Source organism: Pelophylax lessonae (genome assembly GCF_965119305.1).
Source record: "Pelophylax lessonae genome assembly, chromosome: 3".
Taxonomy (NCBI): domain Eukaryota; kingdom Metazoa; phylum Chordata; class Amphibia; order Anura; family Ranidae; genus Pelophylax; species Pelophylax lessonae.
The window spans coordinates 322,239,932-322,256,112 of record NC_138770.1 but is presented as its reverse complement, the minus strand read 5'-3'; the positions used below and the strand labels follow the sequence as shown (position 1 = coordinate 322,256,112).

General features: G+C 41.6%; 1 protein-coding gene across 1 annotated transcript in view; it reads right to left on the bottom strand.

Annotated features, from left to right (window-relative positions):
• Positions 1 to 15,603, bottom strand: part of KBTBD11 (kelch repeat and BTB domain containing 11) — a 56,855-nt gene extending 41,252 nt beyond the window's left edge. Inside the window, exon 1 of the mRNA XM_082251767.1 lies at positions 15,200 to 15,603. The gene's annotated coding sequence lies outside the window, so the exon portion shown is untranslated. The remainder of the gene's footprint in view (positions 1 to 15,199) is intronic.
• Between the last annotated feature and the right edge of the window lie 578 nt (positions 15,604 to 16,181).

Sequence of the window (16,181 nt, the reverse complement as noted above, 5' to 3'; positions counted from 1 at the left end):
TCTGCTCTCTATTGCAGCAGCTGCTTCCTCCAACAGTACCCGACATCATGACCAGCAGTACCCGCCAGCAGTGCCAACAGTACCCGCCAGCATTAACCCCCAGCATTACCCACTAGCATTAGCAGCCAGCAGAAACCACCAGAAGTACCCGCCAGCATTACCCATCAACACTACCCGCCAGCAGTACCCATCATCATTACCTGCCAGCAGTAATCGCCAGCAGTAACCGCCAGCGTTACTTGCCAGCAGTAACCACCAGCAGGAACCGCCAGCACTACCTGCCAGCAGTAACCGCCAACACTACCCACCAGTGGTACCCACTGGTGCCACCTCCCTGAAATGAGTTTTTGCAGGTTGGGATGCCTGTGAACTAAGCCTAAGGAAAGAAAAGCTGCAATACATTCCCTTTTTGTCCCTGAGTTTAGAAACCCTTTAGGAAGGCATGTTAATAATTTCCTAAATGTACAGAGACAGGATGCCATCCAAATTGTCTGTGTCAAAAACTTAGAACAGCAAATAGCCCCATGGCAAGCCCAGCAACTTGGGATGGCTCCTGTGCTGTACTGCATGTATAGGTGAGTATAGACTGCTTAGCTACAAACAAATTACAGTAAAATTACAAACTCCACACTTGGATATTTTACATTAGCATAACTTAATGTCCATTGTTCTATTGTATTTGCAAATGTGTCTATATTATATGTACTTGCATACCATACCATGGAAGTTCTCTGTTCCCAGTCTGACACTGATTGCGAGTGTGTTTATCTAAAAGAATGGCTGTTTTACAGCCCGTCTTACAGAAGTGCTGTGTCAGTAGGCCCTCCCTCTGCTCCTTCACACTGACTTGTGAAATCTGCTTCTTAATTATAATATGAAACAACAGCAGCCAGTGACACAGCAGAAGCACAAAAACCTCTTCACTAGTTAGAGCTACAGGAATTGCCAGCCGTCTACAACACGGCTTCCTAATCTGTTTTAGCAACATTCACATTTGTCAAATACACCGCTCTGTATTAAGACAATCACCGTTTACCAAAATGTTATGAGTTTACAAAATCAAAAACTAGGACGAAATTTTTTTTTATTGATTTTAGTGAAAAACCAGATGCCCTGTGATTGTTTTTTGCTTGAACAGGAACAAGTCTACGGAACTTTGTAGCCACAAGCCACTTGACTGTGCTTTACCCTTTCCAAGTGAGTTCAGTATGATCAGTGTCACATTAGTGGTTTGAAGGACTGAGCTGGGGGTAAGGGAATGGGGCTTTACTAATAAAATATGTTGGGCTGATGGCCCTAAGTGGAGATGTGTTACCATTAAGATCAGAGTATGACACTTGTTAGTTTTTATATAGCTACCTGCTTTCCAATCAGACCTGCAAGCCCAGCATCAAGCACTGGGAAGCCTTCTATCATGAAGTTCTTTTGCTGCTCTGGGTAACGTGACAGAATGCCAAGAGTCACATAAGAAGCTTATTAGGGAAGGAAAGGCGTGTCCAAATAAACCAAATCCTTTAGGAGAACCCACCTTTAAACATGTCCATCAATCACTACAGTAACATGGCGCACGTTACATGGTAAACTTTCTTGTATACAAAATTCTGTCTCTACCATGAAATGGTAGTGTATGTATGTCCCCCAAGGCTAAAGGTCCCCAGTATTCTCCAGTTCCAGGACTGCATGAACTAAATCAATGATCTGGAAGAATGAACTTCCTTTTTCATCATGTAGGGCAGTAGTCTCCCAACTGCAGCCCAGGGGCCTGATGTAGCCCTTTGCTTGCTTTTATTCGGTCTTTGGGTGCTATTTTATTCACTGACACCAATGAAGGGCACAATTTCTCCCAATGACACCAATGATGGGGCACAATTCCACCCAATGACACTAACAATGGGGCCCAATGACACCAATGATGGGGCGCTATTCCTCCAAATGACATAAACAATGACACCAATGATGGGGCACAATTCCTCCCAATTAAGCCAACAATGGAGCCCAATGACACCAGTAATGGGGCACAATTCCTCCCAATGACACCAACAATGGGGCCCAATGATATCAATGATGAAGCACAATTCCTCCCACTGACACCAGTGATGGGGAATTGTTTACTCTGAAGTTGGGACATTTTGTACTTGTACTGCCACAGACCGACCCTCCAAAAGTCTGCAGAACAGTAAACCGGCCCTTTGTTTAGAAAGTTTGCAGACCCCTGATGTAGGGCATGGAGAAAAAAAATTCATGTGGCAGATGTTGTCTCCCTAGGTGGGAAATTTTCCAGAAAGGTTGCACCAGGGAGTAGCATCAGACCAGCCCGATAGGCAACAGTAGAAGCATCAGATCGATGCCTGCAGCCATCTAGATGAGTATGTATATTTGTTTGTGTACATTTCCCAACTTCTCTTTTAAGTAAGATCTTGGATTACCATACCTTAGGTATCTTATGGTAAAATAATAGTTTTCTAGAATTGAATAAACTGGTGCATGGATTGCTGATCCATGAGTAAAAAGTAAATGTGAAAAAAACACAGCAAGACGTCAATCCCACAGTTGCCCCATAGTGGGTTGAGCACTGGCATGGAATCGTCCCCTCCCAGTCACCCATCCTCCTTCCGATTCCCATCACTGATACCCATACTACTGATTACTCCTTTTTCTTACTTTCTTTTTCTCTCTTATTTCTTTTTTTCACTTCTTTTTTCTCAGCCCATTGGTCGTCCTACATCTCCATACGTTACGCTCCTCTATAAAAACCCTTATTTCTTGGGTTCACATTCTCTGACACACTAGCTGGGTCAAATGAGTCCAATTCAATACAAAGTGACTATGTCCCCCCACAGATTACTTTTCTCTTGAAAACAAAGAGGACTTTTGTTTTTGCTATCCAAGGATATCTGTTGGAATTGTTTAAATTTACGGATTTATGTCTTAGCAATATTCTCATATCTGGGGTAAAAAGATTGTGAGTGGATCTATGGTTGTATGTGTTAATTTTATGGTGATGCACTGTCCAACTTGATATGATGTAATACTTTCAAAGGTTTTTACATTGCTACATTATGTAAACCTTTCATAAAAATGTATTAAAAAGACAGAAACTTCACGAAACGCTGGTACTACTGGCACGAATTTACATTAACTGCGGAATACCGTGATTTGCTGCTTTAATGCTCTAATGCTATGGGTGCCACTGGGCCGCGCGGTCCCCCCCCCTCCCCCCTCTTCTTTCCTTTCCTTTTCCCTCTTCGCTGTCTCTTCTATTTTTTGGTTTGCTCTTCAAGGCATATTTCCCTAGTTGTATGTTAGATCCACATCTTGTTCCCGGTCGGACATACTGATGCCAGTCCCCCCTGTCCCTTAGGAGCGATTTGAGGGCCTCTGGGGGGCGGCCCCCCGCGCACCTGTTACCGGCCATATGTTAGATGCCGGTGGTGTAAGCGTGCTGTAGTGTCGGGGGGTATTCACCCTCAAGTTCCACTATGTTGTTATCCTGTTACATGCTATTTGTGTTGACCGAGAGCTATGTATTCTGCTTTTATATTGCTACTGCTCACTGTATTTATCCTGTGACTTGTCCTATGCCTTATTTCTGTTTAAATAAACAAATTTATAAAAAAAAAAAAAAGACAGAAACATGGATAACTGAGATCTACCTATTACGAGTTGGTAAGTACTGCATTTATGTGCTCCAAATATAATGTAAATAGGAAGCCTACACATACCGCCCATTCACTAATGCCTATGGGATACATTGCTAACTAAAATTTTAAAGAGCAGTTCCTCTTTTGATATAGATCAAAATATATTTTCTAAAGACATACATAGACACAGATAAAAGGAAATGTTTCAATCTAGCAATGTCACACAGAGCACAGAAAGATTATGTTAGCATTGCTCTTATCTCTTACGTAAACCTCCTACTCATCCACAAGCTCAAAGAAAAACGTAAACATTTTAAACATATGTTTCCATGTATTTCTGACATATCACGCTTCTGTTTTTTTTTACATTCCATTATAATTGATTTTCTAATACATCTTTTACAGTTAGGGCTAATAGTGGAAATGGAGCAGTGCTTATGTTATGTGCAAATCACAGGTTTACTTACCCAAGCCTCGTGGGTATACTGTATATTATCACTTTACATATTTATACCTGCATGAATCAGACTGTACCTATATGATGACTCAGCACTCAGCACTCAGTGCTCTGTAATCTATAGCTGGGCTTTTAACAGTCCCCGCTGAGTAAAAGGCAAAAGGTATATTTATTCCTGTTAGTCATAAGCTGTCTTGATAATCACTTTTATAACAAGTACTGCAAGTGCAAGGATTTTCCCAGCTGCCTACTGCAGCATGCCTATTGTTCCATTGTGAAATAAAATATAATTGCAATGACAGGTAATTAGAGTTCCCCCCCCCCCCCACTATCGGGCAATTAGAATGACTACATAGACTAGCACTTGATTCTAAAACACATCTAGTATCCTCCAATAAGGTTAATACTATGTTCAGACAAAATAATTCACAACATATTCGGGGGTTCTTAACAGACCACTAACACTGCACAAGTGTTCACATGTGTATGTCAGCTTTGCTCAATGTCTGCTTTAGAAGAGAGGCCTGTAGACTATTAAGCCACCAAAGTGTGTGAGGGCTCAGTAATCACTTAGAGGGGTTGATTTAAATACAAACAGGCTGCTCACTTTGCTGGAGAATTCTCCCTTAGCTTAGTGAACAAGGCGACTTCCATCATCCAATCATGTGCAAGCAAAAAAACATATTTTTTTTCCTTACATGTGATTGGGTATTATGTGAAAATTGAATTTTCACCATCTGCTTTACTAAGTAAGAAAAAATTCCTTGTAAAGTGAACAGCCTATTTGCCTTTGGTAAGTCACTGCTAAGTCCCAATACTTCCAAACTGGAACCTTGTATCTCTGGTTTGTGAGTTTTTAAATGACTCTTCCGGTGTATGTTAAATCTGGGATTTCCACGTTTGTGTATATAGAAAGGCCACACAGGCCACAGTCTTGTTAAAACATTTTAGAGTTGTAGCTAGATGCTAAATGTTTTTTTTAGAAGATTGCAAATGCGAGAAATTTCACAGACACTGAATATACTGAAGAAAAGTGGAGATCTGTGGCAGGCAGCACCAACTGACCTGGGCTTTCATTTTTATGTCCACCTGCCTAGACAGACTTCAGAATCCAAGGGAGGACTTGTGTTCAAGAATTGGCATTGCATCTGCATGTCACATTGGGATGGCATTTTGAAGTAGCGACTAAACCATATGGGAAGGCTGCACAACTTTGTGGGCTATGAGTTTGGCACTTTCATGAAATGTTACAAGGTTTTATAATTGTACAAAGTGTAACTTTATTGTCAAATTCAGTGGTGGAAGCAGAGCGAAATACAATATATAAAATGGTATGAAGCTTATAATATATCTACTGGAGGACACATTTTGCACTGAGAATATGGGTCAGGAAGTTCAACACTCATATACTGTATCTGTTCATTTAAATGGTTTTCATTTTGCCCAATACAGAGCAACGGAGTTGATATTCAAATCCCACTCATTGTGCCCCTCCTATTTCCCTATAAAAGTGTTTACTAAAACCATTATTTACCCTGGAGGTCCTGTTTCTGTGACCTTTCCATGGCTCATCATGGCAGCACACCTTCTACTGCACCTGCACAAGTGTGCAAAATGTTAATAGGTGAGCCATCTATCGCCTTGCAACCTAGCCAATTTATGTAAGTACTTATATGGGGGAAGGGGGGGGGGGGGTTGTTCAGAGGGGGGTACAGAATGGGGGACTTGATTATCATTTCATTTACACTTTAATTTTTCACAGTAAATTGATTTTGTTAACAAATTACATTCTAAGCCAGCCATTCTCAACCAGGGGTTCCATGGAATCCTGGGGTTCCTCCAGAAGTTGCTAGGGGGTCTTTGAGCTGTAGCTGACTGACCTCCTATCTGATGGACCCTGCATTGTTTCAGGCCCAAAACCACTCAGAGGAGACAGTAGCACGACTCCAATGATCTTATTATCTAAGGGTGGCATTCTGATCACCACTGTATAGGGAGCATTCTTCCATCTGATCACCAATGTAAAGGACATTCTTCCTTCTGACCTCCAATATAAGGAACATTCTTCCCACTAACCACCAATGTAAGGAGCATTCTTCTCACTGACCTCCAGTGTAAGGGATATTCCCCTGACTGATCACGAATGTAAGGGACTTTCTTCCTACTCATCGCCAATGTAAGAAGCATTCTAACCACTAACAACCAATGTAAGGAGCATTCTTCCCACTGATCTCCAATGTAAGGAACATTCTTACCACTAACAACCAATGTAAGGAGCATTCTTCCCACTGATCTCCAATGTAAGGAACATTCTTACCACTGACCATCAATGTAAGGAGCATTCTTCTCACTGATCTCCAATGTAAGGAGCATTCTTCTCACTGATCTCCAATGTAAGGAACATTATTTCCACTAACCACCAATGTAAGGAACATTATTTCCACTAACCACCAATGTAAGGAGCATTCTTCCCACTGACCCCCTATATAAGGGACATTCTTCACATTGACCTCCAATGTATGGAACATTCTTTCCAGTGATTACAATGTAAGGGGCATTCTCCCACTGACCACCACTGTAAGGGGCATTCTCCCACTGACCACCAATGTAAGGGACATTCTTCCCACTGACCACCAATGTAAGGGACATGCTTTCCATTTAATTTTACTTGGGGTTCCAAGAGGTCTTAAAATTATTTCAAGGGTTCTGCTGGGGTAAAAATGTTGAGAATGACTGTTCTAAGAAGGCAAAAAAATAATCTAATAGTTCTGGAGTTTTCAGGCTTTCAGGAAATGAGAACTTATGGAGTGGCTGCATTTACATAAAATGGTTTATAAAAACTGGATAAAAGCAGAACCTTCGTATATAGATTTGTATGTTTGGAGAGGTATATTCCCATGAACAATGTTCTTTGTAAACAAACAATTGCCCTACATAACTATTTTTTTTTATAACATAGAACAAAAGGCTTTTTAGTTTTTATTCTTTCGAAAATTGAACCATTCTAGTTTTTTCCAATGAAAATATTAATTCTGTCATAAAAAGCTTTTCTGGGCAATTTCAGTATCATTCTAAACCTGGCCTTTGTCTTCAATAAAGGAAACAAGGGGAAATAACATTCTTCAACATGACATTATTGTTTTCTTTTTTTATCTTCCTAACACTTTACCAGTTTTATGCTGTTATTTTGACCCGTCTACCTAGTTAATATAAAATGGAACAAAAGCAGCCAAAATTTGGTAATGACATATAGCATAGGATGGCAGGATGGAAAGCGATGACCTCTATAAATAGGACTCTAAATGTGTTATATTTACTGGGATCCCAATATACTGTACTTTAAACTCATCACTTCAAAGCTCTGCGGTTTCCATGGTAACCCTCCCCCAGCTTGGTGGCATGACAGCTACGGCAAGAAGAGCCTGTGTCAGTTGTTGAAGAGGTATCCCATTACCATGGAAATGAGAGCTCCTCACTTCTAAATGTGCATTCCCTAACAATGTTCTCTTGTCCAAAAGAAAACTCACACTTACTACACTCACACCCTAATAAAGTGAAACTAATCGGTGTGATTACCACTGTTAGGTTTAATGAAACGTCATTCCAGTGGCTTTTATTCTACTTCGAGAACTAACTTTATTACTGTTCTAGCTGTTAGAATCGAATTAGCAATCAATAATCCCTTTTAAGCATTTTAAACATTTATACAATTATATTATATAACATAATATTAAATGGTTAACATTATATAAAGTACAGCTGTAACAGTTATCATAGCTGCCAGAGTCAAAGCTAATCTGACATACGAAATCAGACCATCCTGATGCTGTAAATTGGCCTAAAACAAAAGACTTGATATATCTTTTCATTGTTATATTTATGCTGAGCAACTTGCATTGAGAAATGAACAGTTCTGACAACTATGCACATCGCCAAAGCGTTAGCAGAAAGCTTCATAGGTCCGGGAAAGCTTCATAAGTTGGGGAACCAAGTAAAGCTGGCCATACACATATACAGTTTTTCTTTGAGCAGCCTGCTACCGTACTTGCTGTCAAAATACTTGAACAGTCCTGCATTGGTTGAAGCCACTGTTCAACTGACATTCTTTTGCCCAGTTCCTTCGATTTTGCATTCAGGCTCGGTTCACATTAGTGCAATGTTAGACATCGCATGTGATTTGGCGCGCACTGCTCTGAAAATCACATGCGATGTCTGTGCGATGCCATACACATAGAATGTTAATTGATAATTGAGGTGTCTGTGGTCATCTCAGAAAAAAGAGAAAAAAAATGGTACCACCGTCCCTAATAAATTAGATATAGGGGAAAGGAGTCTCTACGAGGCAGGGGGACTTTGAAGGTACAGTAAAGAAAAAGTATACCAGATCATAAAAACATACAAATTTATTAAATCACATTTATAAAAAAGAAAGACAGAAATACATATACATATAGTATTGCATTGAGATCAATCATAACTTAAACAACAGACTCTCATGCTACCACTATGAACATTTTGCTCAATAAGTGTAGGTCTTGCCCAACATGTTTTGCGGTATATCGTCCGCTTTCTCAGGGGTCTTATCCTGACAGAGATTGTTTTACAGTTATTGAAAACTTGTATTCATATCTATTAGGAAGAGATAAAATCATGAATACAATAGCACATACAGAAAAGAGGGGGTTCAACGGCCAAGGAGGAAAGGAATCTCCAGCCGAATATTATTATATCGTTACATACAAAGCTTAAGGAAGGTCTTGGTATCCACAGTATTTCCAAATGGTCAAATCTGGTCCCAGAGATGAGACTGGGGGAGAGGCCCCCTAATTTAGCCAATTTTCTTTTTTATGCATGTGATTTAATAAATTTGTATGTTATGATCTGGTATACTTTTTCTTTACTGTACCTTCAAAGTCCCCTGCCTCGTAGAGACTCCTTTCCCCTATATCATACACATAGAATGGCTGAATTCACATCTGATTCGGCACAAGCTCGCACAGGACCCTTTTTTAGGTCCGCAACAAAATCGGATCGCTTGGTGGTTCACACTTATGCGATCTGATTCATGTCTGAATGTCAGTTCACACTGCGATATGTGAACTGATTTGGGTTTGTCGTTAACGTTGAATTGACACCCCCAGCGATTCGCATATGGCAGTGTGAACTGCCTGCGCTGGGAATGTGATGCGGGAGCCCGCAGTAGATTCGCAGGGTTCCCGGATCGCATAAGTGTGAACCGAGACTTAAGCAAGAAGCAGCTGACTGAAGCCACCCCACTGAGAATTTTTGTGATGGGTTCACTAGGAACTGACCAAAACTATCTCTAGTTTCGGCCAGCTTAAAGTGGAACTTTACCCAAAAGGAGAAGTTCCACCCTTCCTCCTCCTCCCTCCCTACTTTGTCATATTTGGAAAGTTTCTTTTTTTGGAGGGTGGGGAGCAGTTACCTAGTTTTGACAGGTACTTATTGCCACTAGGCGATCCGAGCAGAAGTTCTCCTTTCCATCCCTGGAGTCTTGTAGGACACGTAACAGGTCCCAGAAGGCTGCAGGAACATTCAAAAAATGCAGTGCTTGTCGCAGATGCACAGTGGGCAGCTGGCTGTGAAGCTGCAAGGTGTCACAGCTAGCTGCTCACAGGTAATATGTTGGCACCAGGGACCTGAAGACAGGAGAAGAAACTGGCTTGGGTAAGGACAGCGCTGGATCCTTGGACAGGTAAGTCTCTGTTTATTAAAAGTCAATAGCTACAGTTTTTGTAGCTGCTGAATTTTACTTTCAGGGCTCCATTCACACTTGTGTGACTTGTCATGCAACTTTGGAAGTCAAAGTTGCATGACAAGTCATTCCCCATGTTTTCCAATGATAACCATTCATATATGCGCATTTTAAAGTTTCAGCAACTTCTAAGTAGTTCATGCACTACTTTGTTCTGACTGTAATGCAACTTGAGGGCCATAGACTTCAATGTTAACCCTCAGAGATTGCATGAAAGTCATACCTGAATGTTATACAATGCAAAATGTGTGCAACAGTTGTCCATTATCACTGCTCAAAGCCAAAGTCATATCCAAGTTGCTCCCATCCAAAATTGCATCAAAGTTGCACTCCAAAGTCAGCGCAACTTTGGAGCCATACAAGTGTGATTGGAGCCTTATTGAAATGACCGAAGATCCTTTTTAAGGCTGGCCATAGATGGTTGGAATCTTGGCCAGTTCAGCAGGAAATGACCGAGATTTGAACCATGTATGGGCAGGCTGAATGAACCCAAGTTGATTGATCTTTTTCTCTTCAGTTCTGTTATATACAGGGATGGAGACGCTATATACAGTGCTCACCGATGTCTCATCTAAAGTCCCAAAACTGCCCAAATTATTCAATCACCTTGGGTACAACCAGCCTGACGATATTACATACGATTATCACTACTGACTCGTAACGCCGTTAGCAATATTCACTATCTTCTTCCAGTGGGGATGGCTCGCCCTGCCCCCCCCCCCCCCCCCCAACACAATGGCTCACTGGGAGGGATTCCCCTGTGGTTCCAGGAAAGAAATTTCCTCTGTGTATGGCCTAAATATTGCCCTGCCCGATGCAGATTATTACTCATAAAAATACTATGACATTGAAGCAACAGGCTAAACATTGACAGACATGGTGGAAATAATGAACTGGTGATCTGATGCAGTTAACACTTTTTCTGACAAAGGTAGGGGTCATTTTCTATAAGGAATAGAGACTGTTCACTTATCAAATATAAATATGAATTTAGCAAAGTCTATATTTACTTTGTCAAGTGCATGTTAGTAAATAAAGAGATGCTGTTTACATGACTGGGATATCAGCCCCGGTTCACATTTGTGCGAGTGCCGGGTTCGCATGTAATATCGGAGCGCACTGCTCCGACATGACATGCGATCAGCTGTGCGGTGCGAGTTTAGCCATACATTTTGTATGGCTAAATTCGCATCGCACCCGGAGCAAACACGCACAGGAGGCATTTTTGCAGCCGCATCAGGATCGGATCGCACAGCGGTTCACACTTGTGCGATCCGATCCTGTGCGAACTGCACGATCGCACTGCGATATGCGATCAAACTGGGGGTGTCGTTAAGATTACATTGACACCCCCAGCGTATCGCATATGGCAGTGTGAACTGCCGGGGGTGCGTGTGCGATGCGGGTTTAGCATTCCCATACAAGCCTATAAGAATGCGAATCCTTCTTGAAGCAGGCTAAAAGCAGGTAAGAAGGAGGTCACCTGCAGGTCACATTTTGAAATTTTATGCACATGGACTAAATCGGTATTTTGATGCTAGTGTAGATGTCTTGGTGCTTTACCACGCCTGGGGAGTCACTTGTGTTTAGCTGCACGATTAATTGTTAAAAAAATTGCGTTCTTGATTCAACCCCCCACACGATCCTAATCCGGCATGTCTATGCATACAGTGCAGAGCTGTTCTCTGCTCACTCACAGCTGTGCTGTAAAAAAAAAAAAAAAAAAAAAAAAGCCTCCCACAAATGTTTACCATCATTGCTAAGCGCTGGGAGATAACTATAAACATGTTTTACAATGTATCATTTTGTTCTTTTAGATCAAAGGGTTTAACTTCAGTCTGCAAAAGAGGTCAGTTTAACCACTTAGTCTCGGTTCACATTGGTGCGATGCGGGAAACCCTGCGAATCCACTGCCGGTACCCACATTGCACCTGACTCACAGGCAGTTAATACTGTCCTATGCAAACTGCTAAGAGTGTTAATAAAAAGTTCATGACACCCCCAGATCAGTTTGCATATCGCAGTGCGAACTGTCAATTCAGAGAGGAATCCACACCTATGCGATCCGATTCTGGTGCGGACCAAAAAAAAAGGGTCCTGCACAAGTTTGGTCTAAATGCAATGCAAATTCAGCCAATCTGTATGGCTGAATACACATCGCACTGACATCACATGCGATTTGCACAGCAGTGCGGTGCGAATCACATGTGATGTCTTCCATCACACTAACGTAAATCCAGCCTTAAAGACTAAGCTTTTTTCTGACATTTGTTGCTTACAAGGTAAAATCATTATTTTTTGCTTGAAAATTACTTGGAAACCCCAAACGATAGATAGATAGATAGATAGATAGATAGATAGATAGATAGATAGATAGATAGATAGATAGATAGATAGATAGATAGATAGATAGATAGATAGATAGATAGATAGATATTTTTTTTTTTTTTTAGCGGAGAGCCCAGAGAATAAAATGGCGGTCATTGCAATATTTTATGTCACACTGTATTTGCGCAACTGTCTTTCAAACACAGTTTTTTGGGAAAAAATATACTTTAATGAACTTAAAAAAAAACGAAACAGTAAAGTTAGCCCGATGTTTTTGTATAATGTAAAAGATGATGTTACGCCGAGAATCGTGATCTTTATTCTAAGCAAAAAAATTGTGATTCTCATTATATCCAAAATCTTGCAGCTCTAGTGTACAGCCTGCCATACAAGTGAATGCCTTACTTTAATAAAAACGTTGATGCATCCTTTGCATTTGCCCTTGCCTATGCAAGCCAGATTTCTTTTACAAACATGGAAGCATGCGTCTGGGAAATGCGTTGAACGCACATGTGCATAAACCCTAATGCATCAGCGTTTACAAGAGTACAGCCACATACAGCTATTCACTTGTATGGCAGGCTATACGTGGCATGTTAAGCTGGATACACACTATACAACTTTTGTTGATAGATTTCCTTTAGATTTACCTTCAACTATGTAGTGCAAGGGCCTGCCTGATTGCATATGTATTGAAAGTGTTTAGGTCTGACCTCATATTATATGGTTTTGGTAAATTTAAATGAAAAAATCTAAAGAAAATGGTATAGTGTGTATCCAGCTTAAGACTCCTCAGGTGCACATAACCGCCACGAGTTTGACACTAGGCATAGAATATGCCTATTTTAGTGCGTATGCATGAACCTTGAATCACCTCAAAAGTATCCTAAACTTATTTCAAACTCATGACATCGATACAAGCCCAAAATCTGTATATTCAGGCACCTAAAAAGGTAATAGTGTACTTATTCAGCGCTTGAAATCTGAAAAATGTCTGTATATATATATATATAGCTGGCCATAAAGATGCCATTAAATGGTTCCGCCTATTATGATAAGATAATGAACAAACGTATTTTTTTAACCTAGGCTGACATACCAGAAATAGGGCTAAGTTCACATTGATGGCTCAGGGGCAATAAAAACATACAGCTGATCCACATTTTTATGACCTGACATAAATCACATTATGACACATCCCTTGACCGGCCACTTGAGTCTAATCACATTGCCAAAGCCACAACGTTTTGCAATATAAACTTGCCATGTCAAGTTTGGCAAGTAGTGCCATTTTCCATGCTTGCCCATTGAAGTCAATGGGACTAAGGTGCATTTGTGTGCCCAACACTTGGCATGTGGCCGCGGCATGGTTTTTCAATGTAAAATCCCCCTTGAGACCTGGAAATAAATAGGCATTTAGTAAGCAGCAGTATTGCCTTCAGACATTTGAAAACTGCCTTTTAGCTGCCTCTGAAAAGCGATCCACTGCAGAACCCTTTTCAGTATGGCTTTAGCACTTGTCACCTATGTGAAAAAGACCTAAATGCCATCTATTTGAGGAATATAATACTGTTCCTTACAGCAATTTTGTAGAAGTCTTTCCAGTCTCTTTTAGCCCCCCTCCCCTATATTGACACCTTGTAAAATCTTTGGGTTGTAAGCCATGAATCTGAATGTAACAGGTTGGGTAATGCTATAGATTTACACATATCAGTAATCATTTATTTTCACACTGTTTTCAGAATCGGATTCTTTTTTACATCATTTCAGATTAGAAAAACTTTCAAAAGAAGTCGCATGACGTGGGTGACATCATCACATTCCAATTATGAGACCACACTCATGTCTTAGTAGTGACATCACACTACCTGTTGAGTGTGTGTATGTATGTGCATGCATGCATGTGTGTGTGTTTGTACATGCATCTATGTTTATGTGGTATTAACATGTAATACAGTCAGCACTCTGTTATGTACACTAAATAAATTTATCTTATTTACCATCTTTTAATTTGTTAAATAGACCATTGAAAGTGTTTTATTATATCCGTTCACCATGTGCAATACAATATCTTTCTATCCAGCCAGAAATCCTGTATGCTGATCATTTCCCATGCTCTCTGTCTCAGGACTGTTATCAGTTAGCATTGTTCCCTGCCATCTCCATGGACTACAATACACAGAGAAGAGAGGGAGGTTTTATGTAGTCCTAACACAGTGTTGTGTAGTCTCCTTATAGGGTGACAACGCTGCTCAGTACAGTTGTCACCCTAGTACAGGAAGTGAGTTAATGGCAGGATTACCAAGAAAAAAAAGTGTAAGAAAATAAATAAATAAATGCCAATTTATTGAAAGACTGGTAAACTGCAATACCATCAGTTTTTTTTTTTTTTTTTTTGAGGGGTTAGGTATACAAATATAAAACAGTATACTTAAGCCAAGACAATATAATTAAAAGCATGATCCGTGCAGCAAAGAGATAACACCCCTGTGAGCATGCCTGAGCAGTGGATTACCAGGCAGAATTGTTGGCACTTATGGCAGGACAGACCCTGTAAGCTCCTTTGTGTAGAAGTCCCAGAATGGGCTTGTGTAATGATAACACATCTTGGCATGTCTGAGCCTTATACATCCACTTGTGAATGATTGGAATATGCTGCAACAGAAGCCTGCTCCCTGATCCTGCCTGCCTGCCTAGCAGGGGAATCTGAAGACACAGATCATGTCTGATCCACGTACTTTGTGCTTTTCCCTGTCATTAGTCTGCATTCTGTGAACTCCCATGGAACCATGACAAAGTGATTGCATGTGTTTACAATGTAGCCAGCCTCATCAGGGGCACACAAGCACTGCAGGTCAGTAGAAGCCAGCAACAAATGGGTGCAGTAATTGGATGTGCTATCTATAGCATGGCACAGCATGCTGAGCCCTGCTCACCACTATGTCATGATGATGAAGATGATGATGATGAGCACTGCTGTCATTTAGGTTTCCTCACCTTAGTGTGCAGCTTTTCCTGTCATTGTCATCTGGAGGGAGAGCACTGGAGCCCAGGACTGCTCATCCTTCTGCTGGGACTGTACAGTTAGGGAGGGATCAGATGGCAATCCTAGAGATCTGCTGGATTCCTGCCTTGCTCAGACCACATCCGTCTTATGGGTCCCCATTCCAGCAATGCTGCACCGAGCTCAGGCTCCCCACCTCTCCGATGACAGCACCATCACATCGCCAGCCAGTCTTTTGTCTTGTAGCAGTGCAGATTCCGATCAGGAGGATTCTACACAGCAAGCCCTGATCACCATACACAGCGTGCACACTCGGATGGCCACCACCTATTGTCTTCCTGGAGAGTTGCCTGCTACAGGGGGTGTGTAGGGAAGGAAGGGAGCAGGCAGGTGCCTTCCAGGGATTGCAGGGGAAGAACTGACTGAGTGCCAGCTCTCCTCCCTTCCCAACTCACTGGGGCTGCAGGGAGAGCTGGTGAGGTCATAGGAGGTGGGGAGGAGAGAATGCACTGCTTCTCACAGCTCTGCCTCTACTGCTCTATCTATCCCAACCCAGATCAGCCACAATCTCATACACTGCACACTGCACACACTGTCATACCCAGCACACTGTACACTGCACACACTCTCATACCCAGCACACTGCACACACTGTCATACCCAGCACACTGCACAGTCTCATACACTGCACACTGCACACACTGTCATACCCAGCACACTGTACACTGCACACACTGTCATACCCAGCACACTGCACACTCTCATACACTGCACACTGCACACACTGTCATACCCAGCACACTGCACAGTCTCATACACTGCACACTGCACACACTGTCATACCCAGCACACTGCACACTCTCATACACTGCACACTGCACACACTGTCATACCCAGCACACTGCACAGTCTCATACACTGCACACTGCACACACTGGCATACCCAGCACACTGTCATACCCAGCACACTGCACA